This window comes from Saccostrea echinata, unplaced genomic scaffold, assembly GCF_033153115.1.
Source record: "Saccostrea echinata isolate AGI-Se365-2 ecotype Australia unplaced genomic scaffold, CSIRO_AGI_Sech_v1 ptg000054l, whole genome shotgun sequence".
NCBI classification, from domain to species: domain Eukaryota; kingdom Metazoa; phylum Mollusca; class Bivalvia; order Ostreida; family Ostreidae; genus Saccostrea; species Saccostrea echinata.
Window position 1 is genome coordinate 47852341 of NW_026889803.1, and position 11732 is coordinate 47864072.

Below are 11732 nucleotides of genomic sequence, written 5' to 3' on the forward strand. Positions count from 1 at the left end.
ATTAACAATGGTTATTTCCATTCTTATGTCGATACGATATATCCCGCTGAGCTTGAAATCAAAGATACCACAGAGTCTGACACATCTGTTTCCTATTTGGATATTTTACTAAAAAAAGACGTTAATGGTAATCTAACAACCAAGCTTTACGATAAACATGATGACTTTAACTTTTCAATCGTAACTTCCCTTACTTGTGCAGCAATATACCTTCATCACCTGCATACGGGGTTTATATCTCTCAGTTGATTCGATACGCAAGAGCATGCTGTACGTATGAACAATTTCCAAAACGAGGCAAGTTATTGACAAACAAGTTGATGGAACAAGAATATCAGCAGTCTCGTTTAAACTCGTCATTTCGTAAGTTCTATGGTCGATACAATGACCTTGTCAGTAAATGCAATTTATCATTAAGTCAATGCTGACTGACGTTTTTCATATTAATTGTTAATACATTATTAATTGCCGACGGAATATTGTCGACGGATTTTTCCGTTATTTCCCGATCATGACAAGGAGCACACGGCGGGTGTGACCGGTCGGCAAGGAATGCTCACTCCTCCATGGCACCTGATCCCACCTCTGATGTTTTAGAGGTCCGTGTTTCTCTGCTCCAAAATTTGTATTGTTTAATGGATTTTTGAGCTTGAATACTGTTCGTTATCTCCATATATTTCCTGATACACGAAAAGAGTGTTTTATTTAAAAGAATAAAGGTATATTAACCTGCAAAACAATCATGAAATATAATATACTCGTATGCGATTTAGAAGCATGAATTAAAGTATCAAGAAAATCTCAGAAAACTCGTTTCGCAAAGTGACGGTATGCATAGAAAATTGGATCTTTCTTCAATCAATATAATCTTAGCCAATTTTCTGCATAATAAATATTTAAAATGTAAAGTTTGAAAAAAATCTATTAAAACAGTTTCCAGATAAGCGTTGATTAAATAAAAAATTGTAATATCTCATTGTCGCAAAAGTACAGTAAATTACATTGCGAAATTCCATTCACTGCAATGAAACCGTATAACCTTCGATGCTTTCAATGTTTAAACTATACAACTCTTTGCTGAACATACATCATTTTGTAAGAAAATATGTTTTTCCTGTCTTTTACAAATGCTAAAAATTAAAATTCCACTATGGTGTGTAGAATTCAAAATTTCCACCTTTTTATGGCCTACGTTATTAGGGCCCTGCAAGGATTTGCGGGTGATCTTTGATAATCTGTCTGTCTGTCCATCTGTCATTCTTCCGTCCACAAAATTTCTGGGTTTTTTAATATTTTTTATTTTTGTCTTATTAAGTTTAAATTTGGTATGTTGGTTGAATAGGCAGCTAGACAAATTTTGCTACAATGTTGGTTCTGAATCAGGAGGCCAGTTGGGAACTGGGGTGGTGGGAAGAGTTCTAATTTATAGGAACATTTTCATTAGTTATCTCTCTCTGCTTTTTCTAATCTAATATTGTAAACTGTGAAAACTACAATGATTCGGATTCTCTTAATTAACTTTTTTTTTTTTTTTTTTTTTTTTTTTTTTTTTTTTTTTGCGGAAAATCACAGTTATCTGCAAGGGATGTTCATTCTGAAGTTAAGGAGGCTCACTACATCCCTTTTTTAAGAGCAGTACAAAAACACATTTTATTTCAATATAATTTTATGGAATTGAACAAAGATATCATTGAAGATATCACATTCTTATTGCTGCCTTAGTTAAATTAAAGGACACTGTTAATTTTTATACATTTTGTAGGTGGTTTGTTAAAAACTTCATTTTGTTATTGCTGAAAGTATTCATATTGTAGACGTGGAATAAAAATATGAGAGAGCAATACAATGAATCCCCTGGTATTATTCATCATGTCTGCTGCAGAAAATCCAGAGACTTATCTTTATCTCTCCCATTCAGATTAGTTTTTACCTTTGTGTGATAACCAAGGGATATTTTTTCTGAAACTAAGGTCAAGCCTGGGTGATATTTGCATTCACTATTAAAGGTTTTTATTTTTATAAGACATGAGAAGAAGAAAACACTTGCTGGGGTCTTCATCTTGACATTCAGACATATCGAAGACGTTTTATCAGTTAACAATAATTATTTTCATTCATATATCAACTCGATATAATCTCATATTTTTTCAGTAAACTTGAAATAAAAGACACCACAGAGTCTGCGACATGTATTTCATATTTGGATGGTTTACTGACTATAGACGAAAAGGGCTAATTAACAACTAAATTGTTTGACAAACGAGACGACTTCAGTTTTTCCATCGTCAACTTTCCTGACTTATGCGGTAATATTCCATTATCATCTGCATATCGTGTTTACGTCTCCAAAACTATTCGATACCCAAGAGCATGATCTGAGTACGATCGATTTTTAAACCGAGGCAGACTACTGACAGATAAATTGATGTTGCAGGAATTCACCAATCTCGTTTAAAGCCAGCTTTTCGTAAATTCATGGTCGTTTTAATGACCTTGTTAACAAATGTAACCTATCATTGGATCGTATTTTGGCTGACGTGTTTCATACCAATTGCTAGGACTTTGTTCTTGTACTAAATTTGACTATGGAATGTATAGTTTATATGCCTGATCATACTTAAAGCTCCCGGCGTGTGTGAAATAAAAAAATTGCCACAAAAGACTAATCCAATGATCACTATTGTATTGTTTTGCTGTTGCATAGTTTGTACTCCATGTGCTTCTTTTCTCTTTAAAAGTACAAACCTAAAGAGCTTCTTTATCGAATCAACATAAATTCATCCCTATAACTGCTCTCTTAGATGCGGGGCCCTTACTAACCGGTCAGTTTCCTAGTATCCTTTTACTTCAAATCATTCATGTGATACTATCACTGATCCCATTAACTTACTTTCTAATAACGGCCAAATAATTATTTGTTTTGTGAAGTACGTTACAGTGATTTACGTTACATTTGATTCGTGTTATATTGTATCCAGGGCAGAATTTTTCTGTAATAGATAAATATTTAATATTCATATCTTTAATCAAAATATCTTTTCATCAAAAGTTGACAAATAGATAAATACGAAAATATTCTCTTTATTATAAGGTATGAAATGTAGTGGACATTTTTAAATGGATATTGGCACAACTTAGCTGACAGCACACTTTAAAGATGCATTGACCAAATCACCAGAATCATACAGACGATTCTTCAAATCCTTTTAACTTCGGTTAAAATTAAGCTACTAGGGTTTACATATTAATTTTCACTTTTTTGATTGCAGAAATATAAATACTAAGTGAATTGACAGATTTGACTTGAGACATGATTAAACCTTGTTAATTTGCATTTTCATTTCCAAAACAAAACTGAGTGATGTGTGGAATTTTAAATTATTTATATGTACCGATTAGGGTACGGTACTACACGTTAGCACGTTAATTTACAAACTGTATATAATTTGGGTACATAGTAAGGCCTACTTTTCACAGCATATTTGCTTACAGCACAAGCGTAAAAATAATCTCTTATACTAGCTAGTATTCTGCATTCATGTATGTTTCTTATTTGTTCTTGATGAAAGGAATTCCATGTACAGCAGTGCTCTTTGCCAGAAACATGCCTGTTACATTAAAATGGCAAATTTTGTCATTACTTTACAGTAGGGATGTCAATTTTGTCAATAATTCATATTCGAATATTCAATGAAAGTATTCGAATATATTCGAATATTCGATAAAATAAATAAAATCTGTTTTATTTTAAATATGCATCATCCTACTCTCGTAGGTATACTTATATAGGAAGTAAAATTGTATGAAGACTTTTTTAGATGTAAAATAAGAAATTCCATTTGATATTTGTCAATGTTTGAAATAAATAATTGATTTAAATGTAGAAAAGTATAATTTTAACAAATGAAACGTGTATTTATAGTAGCTACACCTGAGGAACCAGTCGTCTCACAAAAGGCAAGATAGCCATAACGGTATACTGTTCAGATTTCAATACGTGTAATAAATTACAATTATCTGCCTGATAAGAGATATGATTATAATCTTTGATACAATGTAAACAAATATTTCCATAGACATTTTTCCTAGGTAATTAACTGTTTTCCCGATAATGAATATAAATTATGCACAACCCGAGATAATCAAGTAATTTGCACATTTATTCTGAAATTAAGCCCTTTACAATATTAATTACAAATTAATTCTATCGGAGATTCATTCAATGATCAATTAATTTTATTTTGATAAGTATACTCTTCGCGCCTTTTAGATATTCTTAGATTTCATTTGTTGTCCTCGATTCTAGATCCGATCGTATCTTTAACTAATAAAAGCTATGAAAGTACGTTTTGTATTATACATAAAGCATTATTGTACAATTCTTTACAACGTCACCTTACTCAAAACAAAATACATGTAATTTAGAAGATTTATAAGATAAGAAAGTAGTGAAAGAAATCAGGCGATCGAAATTGATCGCTAGTAAATTAAACAGGGATAACTCCAGCACTGTTCTAATCAAAATTTATTAATCACAGTACTTCTTTTTATGAAATCTGAAAAACACCGAATATTCGAATCTTAAATTCATATTCGAATATCAAGTCATCGAATGAATATTCGAATGTTCGAATATTCGTTGCCATCCCTACTTTACAGCATTCAGTAACAAAAGTAATCGTATACTCTTTCTCGATAAATCAATCGAGAAATCATTCTTCAAAACTGTTGATATTGGTCAATTATCTATTTTTTGTGCTCGTAAAAATAATCATTCACTTGTATTTCGTCCAAAAAGTGCCTCAATTCGAAAATGACACTCCTTTTTGCAATGGTTGTATAAACATTGAATGGTGATCTCTCATCCGCGTATTCCCTCATCTGAAGCTAAATCATTAAGGAGATACGCCATATAATTACCGTTATCTGCCACCCCCAAGAGAAATCCTGAGGCGAAACCCAGTAATCCCCTCCACGTTATTCCTGACAATCCACCCACACCTCTCTTGTCGGGATCTTGTTTCTGAAACATTAAATCATAGTCTACATCAATGAGATTTGATGACCTTAGTCTTAAGATTTGGGAATCTATTGTATTTTATTGGGTATTTATAGGCTGGATTAATCAAGATTGACCTTAATAGGACTGATTATTGACACGTGGTTTTCTGGGGCAGGAAATATTTGACACGATATAGGGCCTGCGTAGAAATTCAATGATTTACAGACCTTCGATGATAGATGCCAGAATGTTTCTTTATGAGCTTAGAGACTAATGACTTAAGTTAAACAGGTCACATTGGTCTGGAACCTTCATAATGCATATACAGAATTTTCTAGGTCGATGCCACATGTCTGGTGTACCCTCTTTTTATCAAAGAGAATCGTAACAGTTTAAAACACAGTTATCTTTTTCATTTAGGCTTTCCCAATTTCTGATTATGATTGACATCATTCCATTCCTTGCACAATTTCGACTATAATTAATGCCTTTAGTATCAAGAGTCCTTCTGCAATTGATAAATAAATGCTGATGTTTCTGATTCTTTTTTTTCTACTATAATAAAAAAAATAAATAAATAAAATAAAAAGTGTTTTAAAAAAGTATGTGAGCTTTATCAAATATGCTATGATATTAAACCTTTTAGTTTAAGCTATTTTATATTTAAATATAACAAGCAAAAAGAACGATTTTGAAAACTTTTAAAATTAATCCGTCTCAATCCTTTTAATCTGCTCCACAATTAGTATTCGCATCATTATGACAAAGATGCATTGGACATCGATAATATTTTGATGAGGATTTAGTTTTACACATAATCATACATATTTTTTTCCTTTTAAAGTATTGGAATTCAATTTCGACCATATCCTTGTTTTAACATTGCATATTATATTCATTTTAAAAACCTCTGTTTCCATTTTAATTGGCATTGAAGAATATTTTCGGTTATTAAAATTAATTAATCAAATGAATTCATTTATCAAAAGACTTATCATGTGATGAAAATTAAAAACAAGTAAAGATAAAGAACAGTGATCAGTCTCATAAATCCTGTAAATATTTACTAATTGTAAACAGGACAAAACACGGACCCCTGGAAACACCAGAGATGGGATCAGGTGCCAGCTGATTTACAGTGTAGGTAGTTTACACCAGATAACTTTATATTATTTTCTCTTTTTTTATTGCATGTATAATGACTCTAATTCAGATCTCAACATTTTTTTTCTGTAAATTGAAGAAAATAAGTCTTGGTTTTCTGACATAACATTGAATCTCTCTTTCTCTCCCTATATATATTGGTATATCAGCCAATTCAAGAATTACCCGGAAAAATTTTTTTTTTATCTAATTGCGCCCTTAAGAGCAGATTTATTTTTGTATTCATAATGTATTTTTTATACAGTGTACTTCATACATGCAGCAGAATTTATTCAAAAATTTCTTCTTGAAAGAAGAAGTCTCTTGCCATGGTCTTCAATTCAACATTTAGATATATCGATGACATTTTGTCGATATTTATTTCCATTTCTACGTCGATTCGATATATCCCTTGGAACTCAAAATTACAGGGCCTGACATATCTGTTTCATATTTGGATATTTTACCAGAAAAAGTCGCTTATGCTTACGTAACAACAAAACTTTATGGTAAATATGATGACTTCAACTTTTCTTTCGTCATCTCCCTTATTTTTATACCAATATTCCATTATCACCTGCATATGGAGTTTATGTCCCCCAGTTTCATATGCAAGAGTATGCTGTAGTACGAAAAATTTCTAAAACGAGGCAAGCTATTGACAATAAGATATGAAGCAAGAATATCAACAGTCGCGTTTAAAGTCAACATTTAGCCATTTCCATAGTCGATAAAATGACCATGTCAGCAAATAAATTTATCATTAAGTCGGACGTTGACTGACGTTTTCATACAAACTGTAAGGCCACTTTTTTTCACACTGAATTGTCTACGGATTCTTTTGTTTGCCCGATCATGACAAGGAGCACACTGTGGGTGTAACTGGTCGACAGGGGATGTTTACTCCTCCATGGCACCTTATTCCACTTTTAATTTTTTTTTGCTCTGCTCCAAATTTGTATTGTTAAATAAACCTATCAGCTTGATTAATGTTCGTTATATATTTCCATATTTCATCAATGATTATTTTTCCCGATCATGACAAGGAGCACACGGCGGGTGTGACCTGTCGGCAGGAGATGCTCACTCCTCCATGGCACCTGATCCCACCTCTGATGTTTTGGGAGGCCCATGTTTGCTCCGCTCCAGATTTGTAATATCTAAATTAACTTATTATAGTATAGTCAATAATTATTTGAATCAAGGTTTTTTTTTCAAAATGCATGATGATTTCAATCTATTGCTTCGATTTTTAATTTGTAAATGTGTAAATATGATATATGTGCATGTATTTTCTCTGTTTCTTGCATGCATTTGAAGCTTTACCCCATAAGTGGGCACAAAATATTGCATTTGCAAGACTTCATTTGGCAACCATATATGAGCAGTTTGTCGTACCAATTCTATTTGATGATGTATGTGTTTGGCATTGATGTGGAGGTGAAGAAAACGTGAAGAGTTATCTGCTATTATATACTGTATATTTGTATATAATCAATATTCATTTTAGATTTCTATGCTCTTAAAGTTGGAGGCAAAATTATCTTATCACGTGTCCTTCATGTGTTCGTGAAAACTTTAAATACTTAACTTCAACTTTGGAACCATAGCAGGTACCCTTTTTAGGTCACCTGAGTCACTCAGGTGACCTATTGCTATCTGTTTTCGTCCGTCGTCGTGCGTCGTCCGTCGTGCGTTAATTTTTGAACATTTTTAACTTCTTCTCTAGAACCGCTCAACCAATTTCAACCAAATTTGGTATATAGTATTTATGGGTGAAGGGGAACAAAAATTGTGAATTTCATGGTCCCTGCCCCCCCCCCCCCCCCCAGGGCCTGAGGGGTGGGGCTGAAACCACCAAAAATAATGCAATCTTTAAAAATCTTCTTCTTTACTCCTGGACATCAAGCAGTCAAACTGTTGGCATCATTGTAATAAGCATTGAGCCCTCTACCAAAATTGTGAAATTCATGGCCACAGGGTCAGGGGTTCTGGCCCCAGGGTGGGGCTATATAGATTATATAGTGAAAGTGCATTAATTCTTTGAAAATCTTCTTCTCTGCTCCTGGGTATTAAATAAAGGAACTAAGTACATAGCTATGATGAGCAAGAGTGCCTCTTCCAAATTGTGAAATTCATGGCCCCAGGGTCAGGGGTTCTGGTGTTAGGGCGGGGCTCTATAGATTATACAGTGAAAAAGCATTAATTCTTTGAAAATTTTCTTCTTTGCTCCTGGGTATTAAATAAAGTAACTAAGTACATAGTTATGATGAGCAAAAGTGCCTTTTCAAAAATTGTGAATTTCATGGCCCCAGGGATAGGGGTTCTGGTGTTAGGGCGGGGCTCTATCAACTATATAGTGAAAATGCATTAATTCTTTGAAAATCTTCTTCTCAGCTTCTGGATATTTAATAAAGTAACTAAGTATATAGTTATGATGAGCAAGAGTACCTCTTCCAAAATTGTGAATTTCATGGCCCCAGGGTCAGGGGTTCTGGTGTTAGGGCGGGCCTCTATCAACTATATAGTGAAAAAGCATTAATTCTTTGAAAATCTTCTCCTCTGCTCCTGGGCATTAAGGTGATAAACTAAGTACATAGTTATGATGAGGAGGTGGGTCTCTTCCAGAATTGTGAAAGCCATGGCCCATGGGTCAGGGGTTCTGATGTTAGGGCGGGGCTCTATTGATTATATAGTGAAAATGCTTCAAATCTTTGAAAATCTTCTTCTCTGCTCCTGGGTATTATTTAAACAAACTAAGTGCATGGTTATGATGCATAAGGATGCCTTTTTAAAAATTGTGAATTTCATGGTCCCAGGGTCAGGGGTTCTGGTGTTAGGGTGGGGCTCTACTGATTATATAGTGAAAATGCATTGATTCTTTGAAAATCTTCTTCTCTGCCACTGGAGATTATTTAAACAAACTAATTGCATGATTATGATAGACAAGGATGCCTCTTCCAAAATTTTTAAATATATGGCCTCAGTTTTTGGGGTTCTTGAGGAGGGGGGGGGGCTCTTTTGATTATATAGTGAAAAAGCATTAATTCTATTAATTAATCATTTATTAATCCTGTCTGCTCCTTAGTGTTGATTTGATAAATAAATTGCTTAGCTATGATGAAAATGGGAGCTTCGAACAGAATTTTTAAATCTTGTGGTCCTAGGGTCAGGGGTTCTGGCATAACGAGGGGGGGGGGGGGCTTTTGATAATATAGTGGAAAAGTGTTAATTCTTTGAAGTCCATAGTTATAATGATGAGGGTAACTCTTCCAAATTTGTAAATTTCTTGACCCTTGGTCTTGGGTTCTGGTGTTAGGGTAAGGCTTTGTTGAATCTGTAGTGAAAATGCATTGTACCTGTGAAATTCTTCTCTGCTTCTGGGCATATTGGAAGCAAACTGAGTAGAAGTTTAAATGATATGAGTAAGCGTATTTCTACCAGATTTTTAAACATCTGGACCATTCGTCTAAGCATTCTGGTCCTGGGCAGGGCTCTATTAATTTGTATTCTACTGAGAGAAGTTATTCTCCTTTTCCATTCATCTTTGTTAATTAATCACTGTAAATAATGTATTTGAAAGGTTAATAGAATAAGATAATTATGCAAGAATGTTTATCGTATAATTCAAAAAATACTTTCTTAGTTTTAATAATCAGGTAGACCTGTAAGTAATAGATAAATAAAAATGAGACAAAAATAACTTATCTTATTAAAAGTTCTTCAAAGACCATAAGAGAGGTCAATGCTAGAGGTCTTAATATGGGTTTAAAAATAGTACAGAAGCACTAATAGTTTGTTAATAGTCTGCATGGTGATAGTGTTAAGTGGGGGACAGATTAGAACTTAATTTATGAGTTGATACTGAATACTAGACTAATTATTTTGTTGATCCTGATCTTCCTACTTCTCTTGCTTTAGGGCAACAATGCTTCATCTATCAGTGTATTTAACTTCAAAATTGTTGTATTATACTCAGGTGACCGTTAAGGCCCTTGGGCCTCTTGTTAAGCTTGGCGTCCATATTCAAATACATGTTTTAATGTCCTTTCAAATGTATCATATCAAAGATTCCGTGTTCATCTGTTTTTCATTGATAGATATATATATATATATATATATATATATATATATATATATATATATATATATATATATATATATATATATATATATATATATATATATATATATATATAACAACTATATAACAACTACCCAATTGGGATCACAGACACTTGTTTCTGTAGAGACAATTCACGTCAGAGAGCATTTGTCACGCATTACAATACGGTGATTGATATTAAAAACACCGTTATTTATACTTTATGTTTTTAAATAATGAGTTTTGGCTATAATTGGATTAACAGTGCAAATACACCGGGCAACTGTTGAATTTCTGGAAAAATACAGAGATGATGCAACACCAATGATAAGTATTATTTCAATTTAAACAACATCTCTCTGTTTTGTATCATCACATAAATACATGTATCTGTACAAAGAGTACGTCCAGGGACTACTGTTCACAACACATCACGACCTCGTTCGGTCAGTTTAGAAAACGTACCTTGTTTTAGTTATGAATATTAAACAGGTTTGGGGGTATCAAAACATCTCAACTTTATTTCATTAGATGATAGGGTTTTTATGGATGAAAATGTAGCAATGTCTTTTAATTCTAACAATCTTTGCTGTTTGTCCTTCTTAGAGAGCCAAAGCAGTTAAGTACACCAATACTTATGAATTTTCACAAAAGTTAATTTTAAATTTGTGTCTGGCAATAAGTGCTTATCAAGTTTAATTTTGGGAAGAAAAATGATTTGAATAATGACCCTTTTAATAAACAGTGTGAGCTGACTGAACTCATCAACATCTGCGATAGGTTAAAGTCAACAAATGTTCTTGCTTGTTTTAAAATCCCCCACCCTGTTTTTTTTTTTAATTAAGGTTCACAACTGGAAAGGAAAATGAAGCATTACACTTTTGTTGAAAGAATGTGGGCTTTGCCGATTGTATCGGAGTATTTATTATGCAATAATACAAAGAAAGAGACTGTTCCTCGAATGATTCTGACAAAAATGAGTTAGTACATGTACAATATTTTCTTGCTCATTTTATTTTGTGTTAACCCTGCTCATGAAATTAGTGGATTATAAATTCATTTTCACGAAACAACTCATAATGTCTAATCCAATATCGTCTTATTTTAATGAAAATAATTTCGAACAATTATTCATTTGCTTGAAGTTAAAACATATCGTTATATATGTAAAGAGTTACAATCATTTTGTACATATTTAAAGTAATTTTCGGTAAGAGGTATAAAAAAGCCATATACAAACAATTTGCGGCTACACCACTTCCACTATTATTGTATGAGTATTTAGTATTTTTGATTGAGAAATAACATTCCCTCTGGGTGATTTATGGAGGAGATATACCAAAAAGTAGAATCACACAAGTAGAATAACATTTCATAAGTGCGAATCATCCATATTTGGTGAAGACATATCCATCATTTCTTTAAGTTTCCATTTCTTATCTTTATGTAAAATGGACATATTGAAATATTACCCAGAAGCAA